The sequence below is a fragment of the Chionomys nivalis genome, chromosome 13, assembly GCF_950005125.1.
Source record: "Chionomys nivalis chromosome 13, mChiNiv1.1, whole genome shotgun sequence".
Classification (NCBI taxonomy): domain Eukaryota; kingdom Metazoa; phylum Chordata; class Mammalia; order Rodentia; family Cricetidae; genus Chionomys; species Chionomys nivalis.
Window position 1 is genome coordinate 59,364,299 of NC_080098.1, and position 14,478 is coordinate 59,378,776.

Genomic DNA, 14,478 nt, shown 5'->3' on the forward strand with positions numbered 1-14,478 from the left:
TCTCCAGAAATTTCCTCAGGCTAGGATGCCTAGACTGTGCCAAGGGATCCTAGCTCCTTCCTTAAGTGTCATGGTCTGCAGCACAGGGCCAGACTGTAGCTCAGTTACTTGGTGTTTATGGTAGATGCTCAACAGTCGTAATCTGTCCCTAAGCAGCGTGGCAGCATCTCGAATTCACACTGTAGCCTGTGTGAAAGTTGTGGTTTAGCATCCTGTGTTCATAATCAGACGTAAAGGCACCTTTTCCTTTCCTATGGGAGCCCCTGGCATGGCAGGTGCCTGGCTTGGTTAGCAGGAGGCCAGAAGTGCAGCAGAATCAAAACTTGCTGCTGGTGGTGATGGCAGAGGAGGAGGAGGAGGGGCGTTGTCCTCTGTTGGCCGCTTTGTACCTGCTGCAGCAGAGGCACCGGGTACCAGTTGCTCAATAGTTTATCACTTTGTATCGCCCTTTCTCCTCCCTTAAGTGAATTTTGGCTTCGAGGGCATAGCTTAGTAGAAGAAAGATGTGGTGGCGATGGGGACCTTAGGGCTTTGGAATGTCCAGTGTGAGAAAGCAAAGCAGTGCCGGCACGGCAATAAGATCTGGCTCTGGGTTTAGGGCTCTCTGGATCCTCCCCGTCTTTGGCAAGGGACTCTTGAGTCTCCAGAGTGACTACGGTGGCTGTGACTCCGAGTGGGGGGTGGGGTCCTTGTCTGGTCCGCACAGCCCAACTGCTGAGAAGGGCGTGGGCCGCACGGTCCGAAGGGGTCCCGGACCCTGGTGCCTCAGGGGGTTCGGGCTCCCGGCCGGCCCCGGCCCTGGCGGTTGCCATGGTGACGTAGGGTCGGCTGCGCGCCGTAGAGACAAAGCGGCCCGCCCGCCCGTAGCTCCCGAGCTCCTCCTCCGCCGCGCCTCCCTCAATCCCGCCGCCGCCGCCGGAGCGGCTCACGGTCCTCCCAGCGAACCTCTCGTCCGTCCTCCAGCCGCCCCCGGCCGGCTGACCAGGTAAGTAAGTCGCACACCAGTCTGTGGCCGGGGGAAGGTCCCAGGAGCTTCCGAGCTCGGTGTCCACCCGGCGCGGGGATGCACTGGACGCCCTGCCGGGCCACCCTAATGCCGCCCACCGCCACGGCCTCCGGGAACCCCACGCGTCCAGCACCTGCAGCAAACTTCGGGCCGCGCGCCGGGGCCGCGGGGCAGAGCCCTCAACACCGCCTGTTCTGTCCCGGCCAAGTTGAGGGGCGGGCCGAGCCATAACCACCTGCCGGGGTATCTCCTCTTTTCTCCCACCTCTCTCCATCGCCTTTGATGATTTGAAGGAAAAGAAGGAAACAAAATTGCTCCAGGACTTTCGTGTTTTATGGTTAATTCCTTAAAGACCAGGATAGATGTAAGAGGAACAAATGAGAGATTTATTATTATTATTATTATTATTATTATTATTATTATTATTATTATTATTATTATTATTTTAAAACAAATCTCCGAAGAGTCAGCGCATTCTGACGCTTGTGGTCCACGCATTTAGAAGTGGTTTCTGAAGTTCCTCTGGGTTTTGAATCTGAACCTGGAACTGGATGGTAGGAAAGAGTACCCAGGCTCCTGATTTATCTAGCCTTCCAGGATGTTAGCTGGACCAATACCTCATTGAGGAGATACTTGGCACCAACATTGTTGCTATTGTTTTTGGAAGACATTGTGTTCACGCTTTAGGCAAGTGGAAAATGCCTTGTGTGTTTTTCTTTTTCTTTCTTTTCTTCTTCTTTTTTTTTTTTTCCAAGGGAGACATCCAAAACACCCTTGGAGGCAGGTATCTAGGCAGTGTTTGCATCAGTGTTTACCAGTGTGATGGCAAGGACTGGGATGCAGTTGCCAAGGGCATTGGAGTATCGGATGGGGAACTGCTCAAGTTGTGGGTACCACTCCTTTTCAATGGCTCCAAACCAGCAGATTATTTCACGATAGTTCATTGCAGACACAAAGAATAAAATTTAAAATGGGATAGTGAAGTCTTATACTGGAAATGATACGTGCCGTTGTGAGAGAAAGAAAATATCCGTTTCTCAGGATTACAGTTATCAGGGAAATTGTATGTGTGCTGATGTTATCTGTATTAACTGGGGACAGATGCTATGTTGATAACTGGAAAATTACTCACCCGATTAAGCTGTATAGCCCAACTTAGAAAAATCATATGTATGTAGGTTAGGGGACATTTTATGGGATGAGAAGAACTGTGTTGTTGTTGTTGTTGTTAGCTGATATTATAGTTAATGAACCGGTAACATCGATCATTTTGAGTTGTGGTTAAGTTGATTAGAATTCTGGATACAGGAGGTGTCAGCCCGGAGTGATTGTTTAATATTCCTCCTCCTCCTTTGGGATTCCAACACCTGTTAGCTCGCTGATTACTGGGTTCCTAAGCCTGTTCTTGTGTGCCAGCAATTTTAAGTTAATGGCACTTCATTCTAAGACTGTACTAGAAACTAAAGGACTTAGGCTGCAGTAATTTTCCGATTATCCCACAATCGGGCTTGTTTTTAAACTGAGTTTTACCTGCCGAGGGGCTCGTAGATGCCCTACTAAACACTCTTTGATGGGGTAATAAAATACTAGCCTGATTAAAATGAGGTAGAGCGAGTTTTGAGGAGATAAGCAGGGCAGAAACCCAGCATTTTCTCAATTCAGCCTGAAAGGCAATCAGGCTACCCGAAACGAAGGCACATTATATAGTCACAGAGTGTAGTCGCGCGGTTTGTACTAAAAATACAATTTGAGTTCTTTCTAAGGTACCAGGAGCGTGGCTTTATTTAGCTCCTTGTCAGCATCCTAACATTCGAGTACAAGGACTCTGTGCATGTAGCTATATGAAACCCACACTGGGAATTCTAGCCTGGGCAGTTGTGGCTCACAATTAGAGTGTCGAAGCGTAGAACTGCTTGGTGTTAATCCAGCAAGATTAGGGCTCCTGTTTGTCCTTCCATGCCCGCTCACACAGGCATAAGATTCAATAGTTTGATATCTTCAAAACAGCATTTTTTTTTTATTTTTGCTGCTTTCTAAAATAAAAACACTAACTAGAAATCAGAAATAAACAGCCACGGATTGAACGCACCGCTTACCAGTATTGGTTTACTTCCATAAACCCTGACCTGTGTTTACATATGTCACTGGCATTCTGGAGTGTGCGTATCACCAGGTGCTAGAAGAAAGTCACATTGGGACAGCCATCCTGCTGCAGAAGGAAATGCAAGCTGTACCTCAGGGCCTTGACTTGGATCAGCCACCTGGGGGAAGCAAACACTCTCTTAGGTGTGAAGGGCTGGTCGTGGCTCTCCGCAGTTCCCAAGGGTGTTGTCTTTCCCCTGCACATCCATCCTGGTTTAACAGTCGAAATTTTTACAAAGTAAAACCGGCCTTAATATTTGGTCCAAGTTGTAAAATCCAGTCTGGCAGATGGTGGTATGGTTGCTCCACCTGATGAATCTTGTCCTTTAAATTTATCAAATGTATCCAAAGATAGGTACCAAGGCAGGCCAAGGAATCTTCTCTAGCTTCAAACTGATGTTACCTTTGTGCAGTTGAAAGTCAGTTGTCTGTAACCATAAAGCCTGCCTGGCAGCTTAAAGCCACCGAGCCTCTGCCTGCTGTTTCTGGGTCATCACTCTCTCGCAATTTCTGGTTGTACTGTGATAGCATGATTACGGCTTGGTAGTTCAGCAGCTAGTGCAATGTGTTTTAGCACTTATAAAATCACATTGCTGAAGGAGGATAGCTTTTTAATGACTTCATTACCCAAACACTTAGGCTTAGATATGTGGCTGGAGAGGAGGCGACCCTGAGACTTCCAGGCAAAGTGCTCTAAATATAAGATATCATCTCCTGACCCACTCTGCACCATGAGTATTGATCATAACCACTGTTCTGAGGATGGAGGGGGATACCGGCCATGGTGGCAGGAAGGGGTGTTTAGTGACATAGATTGTTAGTAATGATTGATGGGGATGGAGAGACTATTGTGGGTATATTCCAGTTTTGTGCTTTGAGTTAAGTAAGGATATGATGGTTTAAAGAGATTTTGCAAACTCTAAGTGCTGAGTGGAAAGTGAGTATGTTTATATTTATGAGATGGAAGTTCAAAGAAAATAGCTGAGTTCTCGTACCTTCTAGTTACATGCAGCAGTAGCTTAGCATAGATTCAGACAGAGTTAACAAATGTGGACCAAGCACTTCCTTCTTATCGATGAAGCTATTGCAACTCTTTGGTTGAAGAAATATTTGCTTTATACATGCTCTTATTTCTTTGATTTTTTTTTTTTAACTCACTATATATGCCACCCCAATCTACTACTGTGGTTTACTTTGCTGCCTTCATTTCTTTCAGGGGAAAAGTTACCTCTTAATCCTTTACTGATCAAAAACAAATGTTCATACCCCCAGAGCTAATTCTTAAAATGTGGTCTTGTTAATTGGTAGTTCAACCAGAAAAATATTAGAAACTCAGTGTGTGGTGATACACATTCACAAAAACCCTGTATGGCGTGCCTCATTCTTCAGTTCGGCTGTTTGCTGCAGTGGGTGGGAACGTTTGGGCTTCTGCTGGAGGACTTTGATCACGCGCATCCTCCAGGGTCTTATGCTAGATTCCTGCTTCTTCCCTTAAAGTCAGTCAAAAGTGAAATACCAGTTTGGGAGCTGAGGGTCCAGGGAATGAAAAGGAGGTCCGTTCACAGCAAGGGCCCACGGGGCACAGGGTTCAAGAATGGGGAGGAAAGGCTGGTGCCTCTAAACAGCTTTTAAATACCTCATGGTTTGTGTTCTCTGGCAAATTAAGGTCATCATCTACCTAGGACTTCTGAGACTAGGTACTCTCACACCAGGGTGCTCGTGCTGGTGGCTGAGACCCATTTTCCTCCTCTGAATAAGATGGGTGTCTCTGGAATTCTAGCTTATGTGCACGTTTGCGCATTGCAAACCACATATGAAGGGCTGAGAAGACACTTTTCTCCACACAAGTCATGGAGTCCGGTTGGCCAGGTATGTGAGTTAGGTACTCAAGATCACTCTGGATCTATAACTACGTGCCTGTCTCAAGTGCTGGGTGTATTTGGATGGGTTTTGTTCTGAGTATTGATCACTTGTCAACTGTCTTCCCTCCTTGCTAACTATAGCCATTCAAGCCGTCCGTCTGTGGCCCTTTGCACAGTTTGATCACAATGTGGCGTGTCAGGTATAGTTCCTTCGAAGAATAGATATTTACTCAAGCTCTTGAATTATAAATCGATGGGAAACGGTTTCTCTGTGGTCTTATCTGGCATTTTCTCTGGCTATACATTGATCTCCTAAGTGTCTGTCCGAATGCAGTCATTTGAATTTCCATCTGTTTTTTTTAAAGTCAGTTTGTCAGTTAATCAATCAATCATCAATCAACCAGTCAGCCAATATCAAACAGTGTGCTTGGCATTATGTTGAGCACATTACAAATACAAACTCATTATCTCCTGCACGTGAACCTTGGGAGGCAAGTACTGGGCATTGCCCTTATTGTATGGATGGTGACCCTGATGGGTTTTCTCTGTTATGTTAACTTAAAGATGCCAAAAATATCTACCAGATTTTGAGCTTTATGTTAAGCAATGTACCAAGCTTTATTTTCTATTCAGCAGTATATACTAAGTGTAGAAATAACATCATTAGTTATTAGGCTTGGACATTTTTCTTATTTTTCCCCATCTTTCTTATTTCCATCTCTTTCATAAGAAGAATCCAAACTGAAGTCACAGGACAAGATTCATTTCTTTATTGTGTATCATGACACGTGCCAGCATTAGTTTTTTTTGGGGGGGGGAAATGATGGAATTGAGATAGGGTCTCACTCTATAGTCCAAGCTAGCCTGCAGTTAAATATGTTATCCAGTGTGACCTAGGACAAGTGGCCAGGCTGAACTGCCTCAGCCTCTTGAGTGTGGATATTATAGGTGGGAGCTAATTTTTTTATATAGTTCATGACTTAAAATTTATCCTATTTGTTTGTTCTCTTTTTTTTTTTTTTTTAAATGGGGTTTCTGTGATGGAGCCCTGGCTGTCCTAGAACTGACTATGTAGATCAAGTTGGCTTCAAACTCACAGAGATCTGCCTGCTTCTGCCTTCAAGTGCTGAGATTAAAGGTGTGCACAACCACACTTAGCTATTTCTGTTTGGTTTTGAAAGAAGGTCTCACTCTGTAGCCTAGGCCAGGCTAGTCACTTGCTTACCATAAAGCCGAAGTTGGCCTTGAACTCACATTCCTTGTGCCTCGGCCCCCTTAGTGCTGGGATTACAGGCACGTGCCTCCATTCTTGGCTCTATTAGTATTCTCCTCCTAGGATCTAGAATACATTAAGAGGAACTTCTAGGGGTTTGATGTTTCATTTATTATGTGAATTCATATACTACAAGAACATAGATTTCCCCTGGTGTTGGCTTTGCCGAATTCATGTAAATATATCACAGAAATGTCTGTCATTCTCACTGTCTTATGAGGGGCCTTACTCCGGACCACCTGTTCTTTCCTGGGCCATCTCTGACTTGTCCTAAGGGCTGTGTAGTTTTTCTGTCTCACTCTCTTTTGAGAATACCCACCTCCTTTAAGAACTGTACAGGTTGTATTAAAAAAAAAAATACACTGCCATGCCAAGCATGGTGACACATGCCTTTTAATCCCAGTACTTGGGAGATAGAGGCAGGTGGACCTCTGTGAGTTCAAGGCCAGCCTGATTTACAAAGCAAATTCCAGGACAGCCAGAGTTACACAGAGAAACCTGCTGTCGAATATTACTTTAACTGTGGAAAGATGTGTTACATTTGTTTATGTTGTGGAATATTACTTTAACTAGGCAAAGATGTGCTACATTTGTTTATACTGCATTTGTTTAATTATGTAAAGATGGGTTGCTTTGCCTGCCTACGGCACCTGATTGGTCTAATAAAAAGCTGAACAGGCCATGGCCATGGCTAGGCAGTAGAGGCATAGGCGGGGCTGGCAGGCAGAGAGAATAGGAAGGAGGAGGAATCTAGGCTCAAGAGAAGAGAAGAGAGAGCAAAGGAGAAAGAGAGGGAGGCACCCAGGGCCAGCCAGCCAGGCAGCTGCCAGCAGTCACAGAGCAGGACACACAGAATGAAAGAAAGGTAAAAAGTCCTGAGGCAAAACATAGATGAAGAGAAACAGGTTAATAGAAGTTATATGAGCTAGCAAGAAATGAGCATAAGATAAGGCCAAACACTCATAACTAATAATGTCTTTGTGTTATGATTTGGGAGCTGATTGGTGACCCCAAAGAAAGTCTGAGGCAGAAACCCTCCCTTGAGTGTTCCCCCTCCCCCAGTATACTGTCAACAGAACTGGCCATGACTAATTTCTATACCAAATGTAAGGCGGGCAGAAGTCTGCTTTTCTTAATTAGATACTTCAAAGACATTTCGTATCATGTAAAATTATGGTGTTTGGATCTGGTTCCAAAGTCAGTATTGTTTTAAGGCTTGAAAGAGTTGCCTTGGGTTCCCTATAGTGATAGTTCCATTTTCGGAAGTTTGAAATGTATTATGAGGGCATTATAACATTCGAAGTTTTAGTTATTCGAATTATATCACTAGAAATAAAATATTACAATTCCATTTTGAACTTGTTGGGGTTCTGAGGCCGATGCCTCACAAGACTGTACGCAAAAGACAGAAAGCAGTTGCTAGCTTAGTTTGACGGCACGGGTTATGGTTAAGCCTTTGGTTACTCTAGCCAAAGAGAACAGAAAATGGATCTTCCACAACCTACATTTGTCTTTTGAGTGTTCTGTTTTAGCCACTGCCTCCCATCTGCTCCCCCACCCATAACACATGTTCTCTTGTTTTCCATAGAAGACTAATGAGCAGGTCCAAATTCAGGGTCTCTTTCTTTAAGCTGTATGCAGAGTGGGACTGAAGAAGAGACAGGTAACTATACAAACAGAAATCATCCGCAGCTTTGCAGGTTCTTTTAACAGTAAATTATACCTTAGCTTTTATTTCCTGAGCACTTACTTGGTGCAGGGAACCCTACCAAACATTCTATAGAAGCCCTCTCTCTTGAACTCCGCAGTCAACCCTTGCTTTCCAAACTATAAACTGCTCACAGTATCCAGCAGTACACAGAGTTTGTAAGTGGAAAGACGGGATGTGTGTGGCTAACTCTCCAGCTGAAGCTGACCAGGATGCCTCTGCTAATTATCAGCAGTCCAAGAAAGTCTTCCCACTGCAGGGAGGGTGCAGAGCAAGCTCTGGAAAGAGCTGGCGCTCAGGGCAGCCTAGTGGGCAGACTGGGAATGGCAGGCATGCTCGTCTTGGGTTAGGCAGTCCTCAGGAGGAAGGTAGGGCAAGGGCATCATTGTTGAGCCGGATACAGATGACAGGTGGGGTCTGAGAACAGAAAAAGGGAGAGGACTTATGTTTTTAGAATTAAAGACAAAATAAGTAGACTCGAAATCCTGTGAGTTTGTTTTCCTTTATATTGGGCCCCAGAGTGGGAATTAATTTGGAAAGGGCTGTATGGAATAGCAGAGAGAGAGAGAGAGAGAGAGAGAGAGAGAGAGAGAGAGAGAGAGAGAGAGAGAGAGAGAGAGAGGAGAAGCTGGGGTTTGGTTCCCAGCATCCACCTTGTAGCTCATGACTGAAACTCCATTTCCTGGGGATTTGATGCCCTCTTCTGACTTCCAAGGACTCTAGGCATGCATGTGGCACACAGACACACACGCAGGCAAAACAGAAAATAAAGCAACTAAATCTAAAATATTAGAGAAAGGAAGTTAATGAAAACTATTCCACAACCGTTGTGTATTCCAGGCTGGGACCTTCGGAAGGATGCCAGAACATTGTGCTCAGTGCTGCAATGAGGGCAGTCCTTGTTTTAGGATGTTGAAGATCAAGGTTGAAGCTAGAAGTCTTAAAAACAATTTCTGTCTGGGTCGTTCCAGTACACAATGGGGTTTTCTTGGAATTACTCGTGGAAACTTTATAATTATGGAGAAAAAGATGAACCAGAAACTTGGGTACACTGCTTATTAAAACTCATTTCTTTTTCTTGCTCAAGAGCAATCGGAGAAGATGGTTTGAATTTGAACCCTGACTGTGCCACCTTTGTGGCTTCGTGACCTTGGGGTAGCCGCTGAATGTGCTGTCATTCCTTGTTGCAATGGCCCCAGTGCTCTTGTCCTCCCTACAACTGCTTATGTTGACATCCTGACTCCCAGGGTGATGATGGCATTGGAGGGTGGGGCCTTTGGGACGTGATTAGCATAAATCTCATATAGAATAGAATTGGTTCTCAGAGAGCTTGTTAATCTTTTCCCTATCTGAGGATCCAATTTGGAGGGAGCATCTACGAACCAGCAAAGGGTTCTCATCAGACATCAAGCTCCAACGCCATGGTCCTGGGCTTCCGACTCCCAGGACGGTGACAGGAAGATTTCTCTTGCTTGTGTATAAGCCAGGCAGTTTTATGGAAATTTGTTATAGCAATGTGAATGTACTCGGATAACTAACTTGCTAAATGGTGGGGGGGGGGCACCACTACCACTTGGTGTTGTAAGGATTACTTGAATTCATATTTGGAAAGTACCTAGTTAATACTTATTAGAAGTGAGTTTTATGTACAGAAATTTACTCTGTAATCCATCACAGGTAATAGAATAGAAGCAGTGTTCTTTAGACCTGTAAGGTCAGCTTATGTTATCTTACTCTGTTCATATATCTGGTAAATGTAAAGAAACCACATTCACTTTCTTTGACGTCTCTCCCATTCAAATTGAACAGACTGAATTCTTCAATTATCAGCTTCATTTTAAACCTTAACTATTTTACATTTATATGTAAATTTAATATACCTGAATTTTTCTTTTAAGAAATCAGATAATTGTTGGGCAAATTTCTGACTCTAGTAGGTAAAGTCTTCCCAAACAGTAGCTCAGGTTTCTTTGAATATTCTATCACTTACAAAATTAATATTGTCTAGACTTAATCAAATACTCTTAAACATTTCAATCTAAATAAGTCTCATGTCTAAAATCTATCACACATTTTAAATTAGAATCACAAGATTAAGCTGTCACTTTGTCAGATACTTTTAAATATTAAAAATATGACAGTCATTCATAGATTGTACCAAAAGTATTAACAGAATCCTGTTTCTTTTTTAAATGAAAGATTTATTTGTTTTTATTTCATATGTATGAGTGTTTTGCCTGCATGTCTGTCTGTGCACGCCTGCGCACCACATGTATGACTGGTGTCTGAGTATGGCAGAAGAAGAATTGGATAACCTGGAACTGAGGTTATAGATGGTTGTGAGCTTCCGGGTGGGTACCCAGAATTGAACCCAGGCCCTCTGCAAGAACGACACGTACTCTTAACCACTGAGCCATCTCACTAGCCCTGGGACCTGTTGCTTTCAGTGTCTGTCCAATTCTAAACTCTCTAGAATGTAAAGTTGCTTGCTCACTTAGTAGCGAACAGAAGGTGCCTTTCCCAGGTAAGCTTTCGTTATTACACCGCTCCACGCTGAAGCTGCTGCGTGACCTCTCTCCCCTAAAGCAGACCTGCTCGTTGACTACAGATTTAAAGGTTGAATGTTCAGTGTTGCACCTGGGTTGCATCCGCCATGGCTAACTCCTCCTGTGGCATTGATGGATGGCCTGTCCTTCATATCCACCATAGCATCAGGTAACAGGAAGCCGTTTTTTTCAGATCATATTGATTTTTTTTTTTAAAAAAATACTTAGAATGTCACTGTCCAAAATGTGACTTCAGGTTTCAGATAGCCATATTTTAAAAGGTCATTTTTGTAATAGGTTTTAAAGGCAGTGTACCCAAAGATTCATCATAATTTCAAATGGAGTCAATATAGATGTGATTAATGAGATAATGAAAGCTGTTCTTTTTCACTTTCAAAATCTGGTGCGTAGTTTACATTTCTAGAACATCTGGATATGTATTTCAGGAGTTAAAATTAAATGTACTCCTCACACGGTGAAGTTATATTTGTAGAGCAAACACTTTACACGGCTCCAGTCCCTAAATGTAAATTGATTGAATAGAACAAAACAAAAATTTTGGTTTCTTAGTTGTGCATACCTCCTGCCAGGAGCTCCGTGGCCCAGTTAGGATCGGCTGTGTTGGATGATATATCCCCGGATGTAGTGTTCACATTTAACCTCACAGTTCTACTCCGGATTCAGGTTATGGCCCCGCTATTTCAGATATCTCTCACTCAGCTGAGTCTGTTCTCTAGTTAACAGTTCTACAGCAGTTTCCGTGACATGTGTTCAGCTGTTTAGACCCAAATATCCCATGATTTTGCCCATTTTCCTAAGAGATGGCTCCAGTCTTTTTGGGTCATTTCTAACATCTGTATCAGGTCCAGAGGAGGTACAGTACAGTAAGCGTATGTTGTCCACATCGTGGGGGCAGGTTGATGGAATTTAGGAGACTAAATACAGTCTCTGTGTGAGGTCCAATAAAGCGGGCCATCCTGCCCTATTTCCCTGTCTGCTCATAGCGGGCTGTCCTAGATAAACAAACATCTTGTATCTGCCTTTATTCTCCTCTTCCCTGGGTCCCTCCTCATTTCTCATCTCTGTAGATGATCTTGCCCATATGCCACTTCGCGGCCTCTGATCCGTCGTCACCTGGCACTGTCCATACAAACCACCCAATCTCTGACTCAGAATCATGCCCATCAGTTTCAAATTCCAACATTGTGATCCGTGACACTGCTATCTTAAGTCTTTTCTGACCCATACGTTACATTTTTTTTTCTTCAGCCTCTGAACCACTTCTCTGCTCTCATGTATAACAAAACTCGACGAAGAGGTACAGCCACTGCTCCCTCCTCTTTTCCCCCTCTATTTTTGAACCTATTCCAGTTAGGCATTCACATCCCCGACCCTGCTGGAAGTGCTACCGAATGCTCTCTTCCCGACACTTCAGTTCCTAATCTTCGTCTTATCCCACCTGCCAATACCATCTAACAATGGGCCGATTTCTCCATGGAAGATTTTCGTCAGTCGGTATACAAGGAAGGGGAGCTTTGTTGGTGGCTTTGTGGTAGATCTGCTCCTTAGGTGTTGGTTAGGGGACAGCTGCCACAGCAATGACAGTCCGTCCCCTCAGCCTGAGTCCTAGAGCCAACACCTAAGGAGCAGATCTACCACAATCCATAGCTCAGAGTCAATGCCAGATGAGTCACAGCCTGGAGCAAAGCCAGCAGCAAAGCTCCCCTTCCTTGGCTGAAATACAATTGGCCGACACCAATGAGCTGAAGATTCCCTGCAAATGACTGGTCTTAAAGGGGGTTGGTACCACAGCAGAGCTAAGCAATAGCTGGTGTGCAGCCTGCTTTGGGAATTTCTTCGGATCTTGAAAGCACTGAAGTTACCTCAACTCTAGTCTTTGGATCCTTTCCTTTCTGATCCTACCTCAAGTGTTTAGAGACTTCCTCTTTGCCTCAGAGCTTTAATATACTGGTAGACCCCTAATCTGCGTCTCTAACTGAAAGTTCTGCTCTTCACACCACATCCTTGTGGCTGCTCTTGCTATTTCCAGTGCACCGCATAGGAAACTGAGTGCCAATTCTCTGAAGTGATGCACATTCAACCCCCTTTCATCCTGTTTAGGTGAGTGGTTGCTTCATTTGTTCAGGTTTTTAGACTGTAACTTTGCAGCTGACCCAGAACTTCCTTTCCCCCTTTATTCCTTCTCAGACAGTGGAGACACTGTAAGTCACATGTTAATAAATCAGGGCATTTTGAGGGACAGTTGATGATCAAAATGGTAACTTGTTAACTAGAACCACTGGAAGTCACTGGCTCGCTGCACATTGTTATGGTCTCCTATGATAATGTATGGGCAGGTTACCCAGACGATTCACAGTGAATGCAAATAAACGGGGCCTAGCTTTGCTGACTTTGCCATCAGGCGTGGCCATTTTCATCTCAACCACCACTGCCACTCTGCTACCCTCGACTGCCATTTCCCTTTTATTTTCTTCCAGGACTCTTCTTATTGGTCTCCCAGTTCTTCCTGTGATACCCACAGTCTGCTTTTCAGTACAAATTCTTTGAATTTGAAATTTGGTACGATCGCTTCCTTTCTCAAAGGACTTCAAGACCCCTCGAAAGCACAGATGGAGCCACGGGTCATGTGTAGTGAACAGATAGTGAATGGACTGGAGAGGTAGCCGGAGACTTGCTCAGCCAATTGCAGTGGTCCAACGAGAGATACTGCATTTGTGAGCAGTATAGTCTTGTGTTTATGTGATCTTAAAAAACTGGTAGTATCTTCACTGGACTATGAACTCCATGAATGCAGAGACAATGTCTGTTTTTGCTTATGATTCTTGGTATGTACCATAGCCTGGGTTACCTGGCACTGAAAGGCACTTGGTTACTGGGCACTCGGATTACTCACTGAGTATTGAGAAACAGTCGTGAACAAGATGCAGTCTTTGTGCATCTAGCTGTCCATTCAGAGTTGACCCTAACATCACAAATAGAAGATGGATGTAACATGGCCAAGGAAAGGGTTAGGGCTAAGAGGAAGCACTGCTTGTCTCTGTGGTACTGGGAAGTGTATGGGGACCTTACACATAGTAGATGAGCTATGTCTCAGCCAGGAAATATTTCTCTTTATTTTAGTTAACTATTTTTGTCTGTGGTATATGTGTGTCTACATGTGTATGCTTGTGCACACTTGTGGTTTCTAGAGATTGACATGAAATGGCTTCCTCAATCCCTTCCCACTGTAGTTTTCAAGACAGGAATTCTCACTGAGCCTGGAGCACACCAGTTTGGAAAAGCTGGCTGACTAGCGAGTGCCAGACTCCTCTCTCCACTTCCCCAGCACTGGGATTACAAACACACCCCATGAGGGCCTGGCTCCTTCGGGGGGGGTGGGCTAAGGACTCGAACTCAGGTCCTCATGCTTGTGTGGTAAGCTCTTTACTGGCTGAGCCTTCTCTCTGTCTGGCAAAGCATTTCTCAAAGTCAAATTACCAAGGCCTTTATTCAGATATTCAGATAACTATTTTCCCACTTGATTCTGACAGCAGAGCCAGTGCAAGGCATATATTAGTAGGAGGAAGACACTTTTGGGGAATCTACCAGCGCATTGGATCATCAAGAAGGATAGCGTATTAATTAGAGCTACGTGAAGTCACTGAAACTTGACAGTGTCGTGATCTCTCACTCATGATAATGCACGGGTGGGCAAGTTCCTCAGCATATTCCACCGAATACAAATAAAAGATGACTTAACATGTTTAATTAAAAAAAAGAAGATATGTTTCTTTGAATCACTTGAGATAAACCTTACTTATATAATGGGAGATTAGGAACGGACCCCACTGTCAATTGATACCATTTTGGTAAGGAACCGGTAACATGACAAATTCAATATTTTCTTTGTCTTTACAGGTTGGTGATGGAAAAGCATGAAA

General features: G+C 44.1%; 1 protein-coding gene across 4 annotated transcripts in view; it reads left to right on the forward strand.

Annotated features, from left to right (window-relative positions):
* The first annotated feature begins 707 nt into the window (after positions 1-707).
* The window catches only part of Rnf182 (ring finger protein 182), a 46,983-nt gene continuing 33,212 nt past the window's right edge, over positions 708-14,478 (forward strand). For 3 of the 4 annotated variants that reach the window (XM_057787717.1, XM_057787716.1, XM_057787720.1), the window contains exon 1: positions 708-985. The gene's annotated coding sequence lies outside the window, so the exon portion shown is untranslated. Of the gene's footprint in view, positions 986-1,116; positions 1,250-14,478 lie in introns of those variants that run through there. The other variant, XM_057787719.1, reaches the window with a different exon arrangement.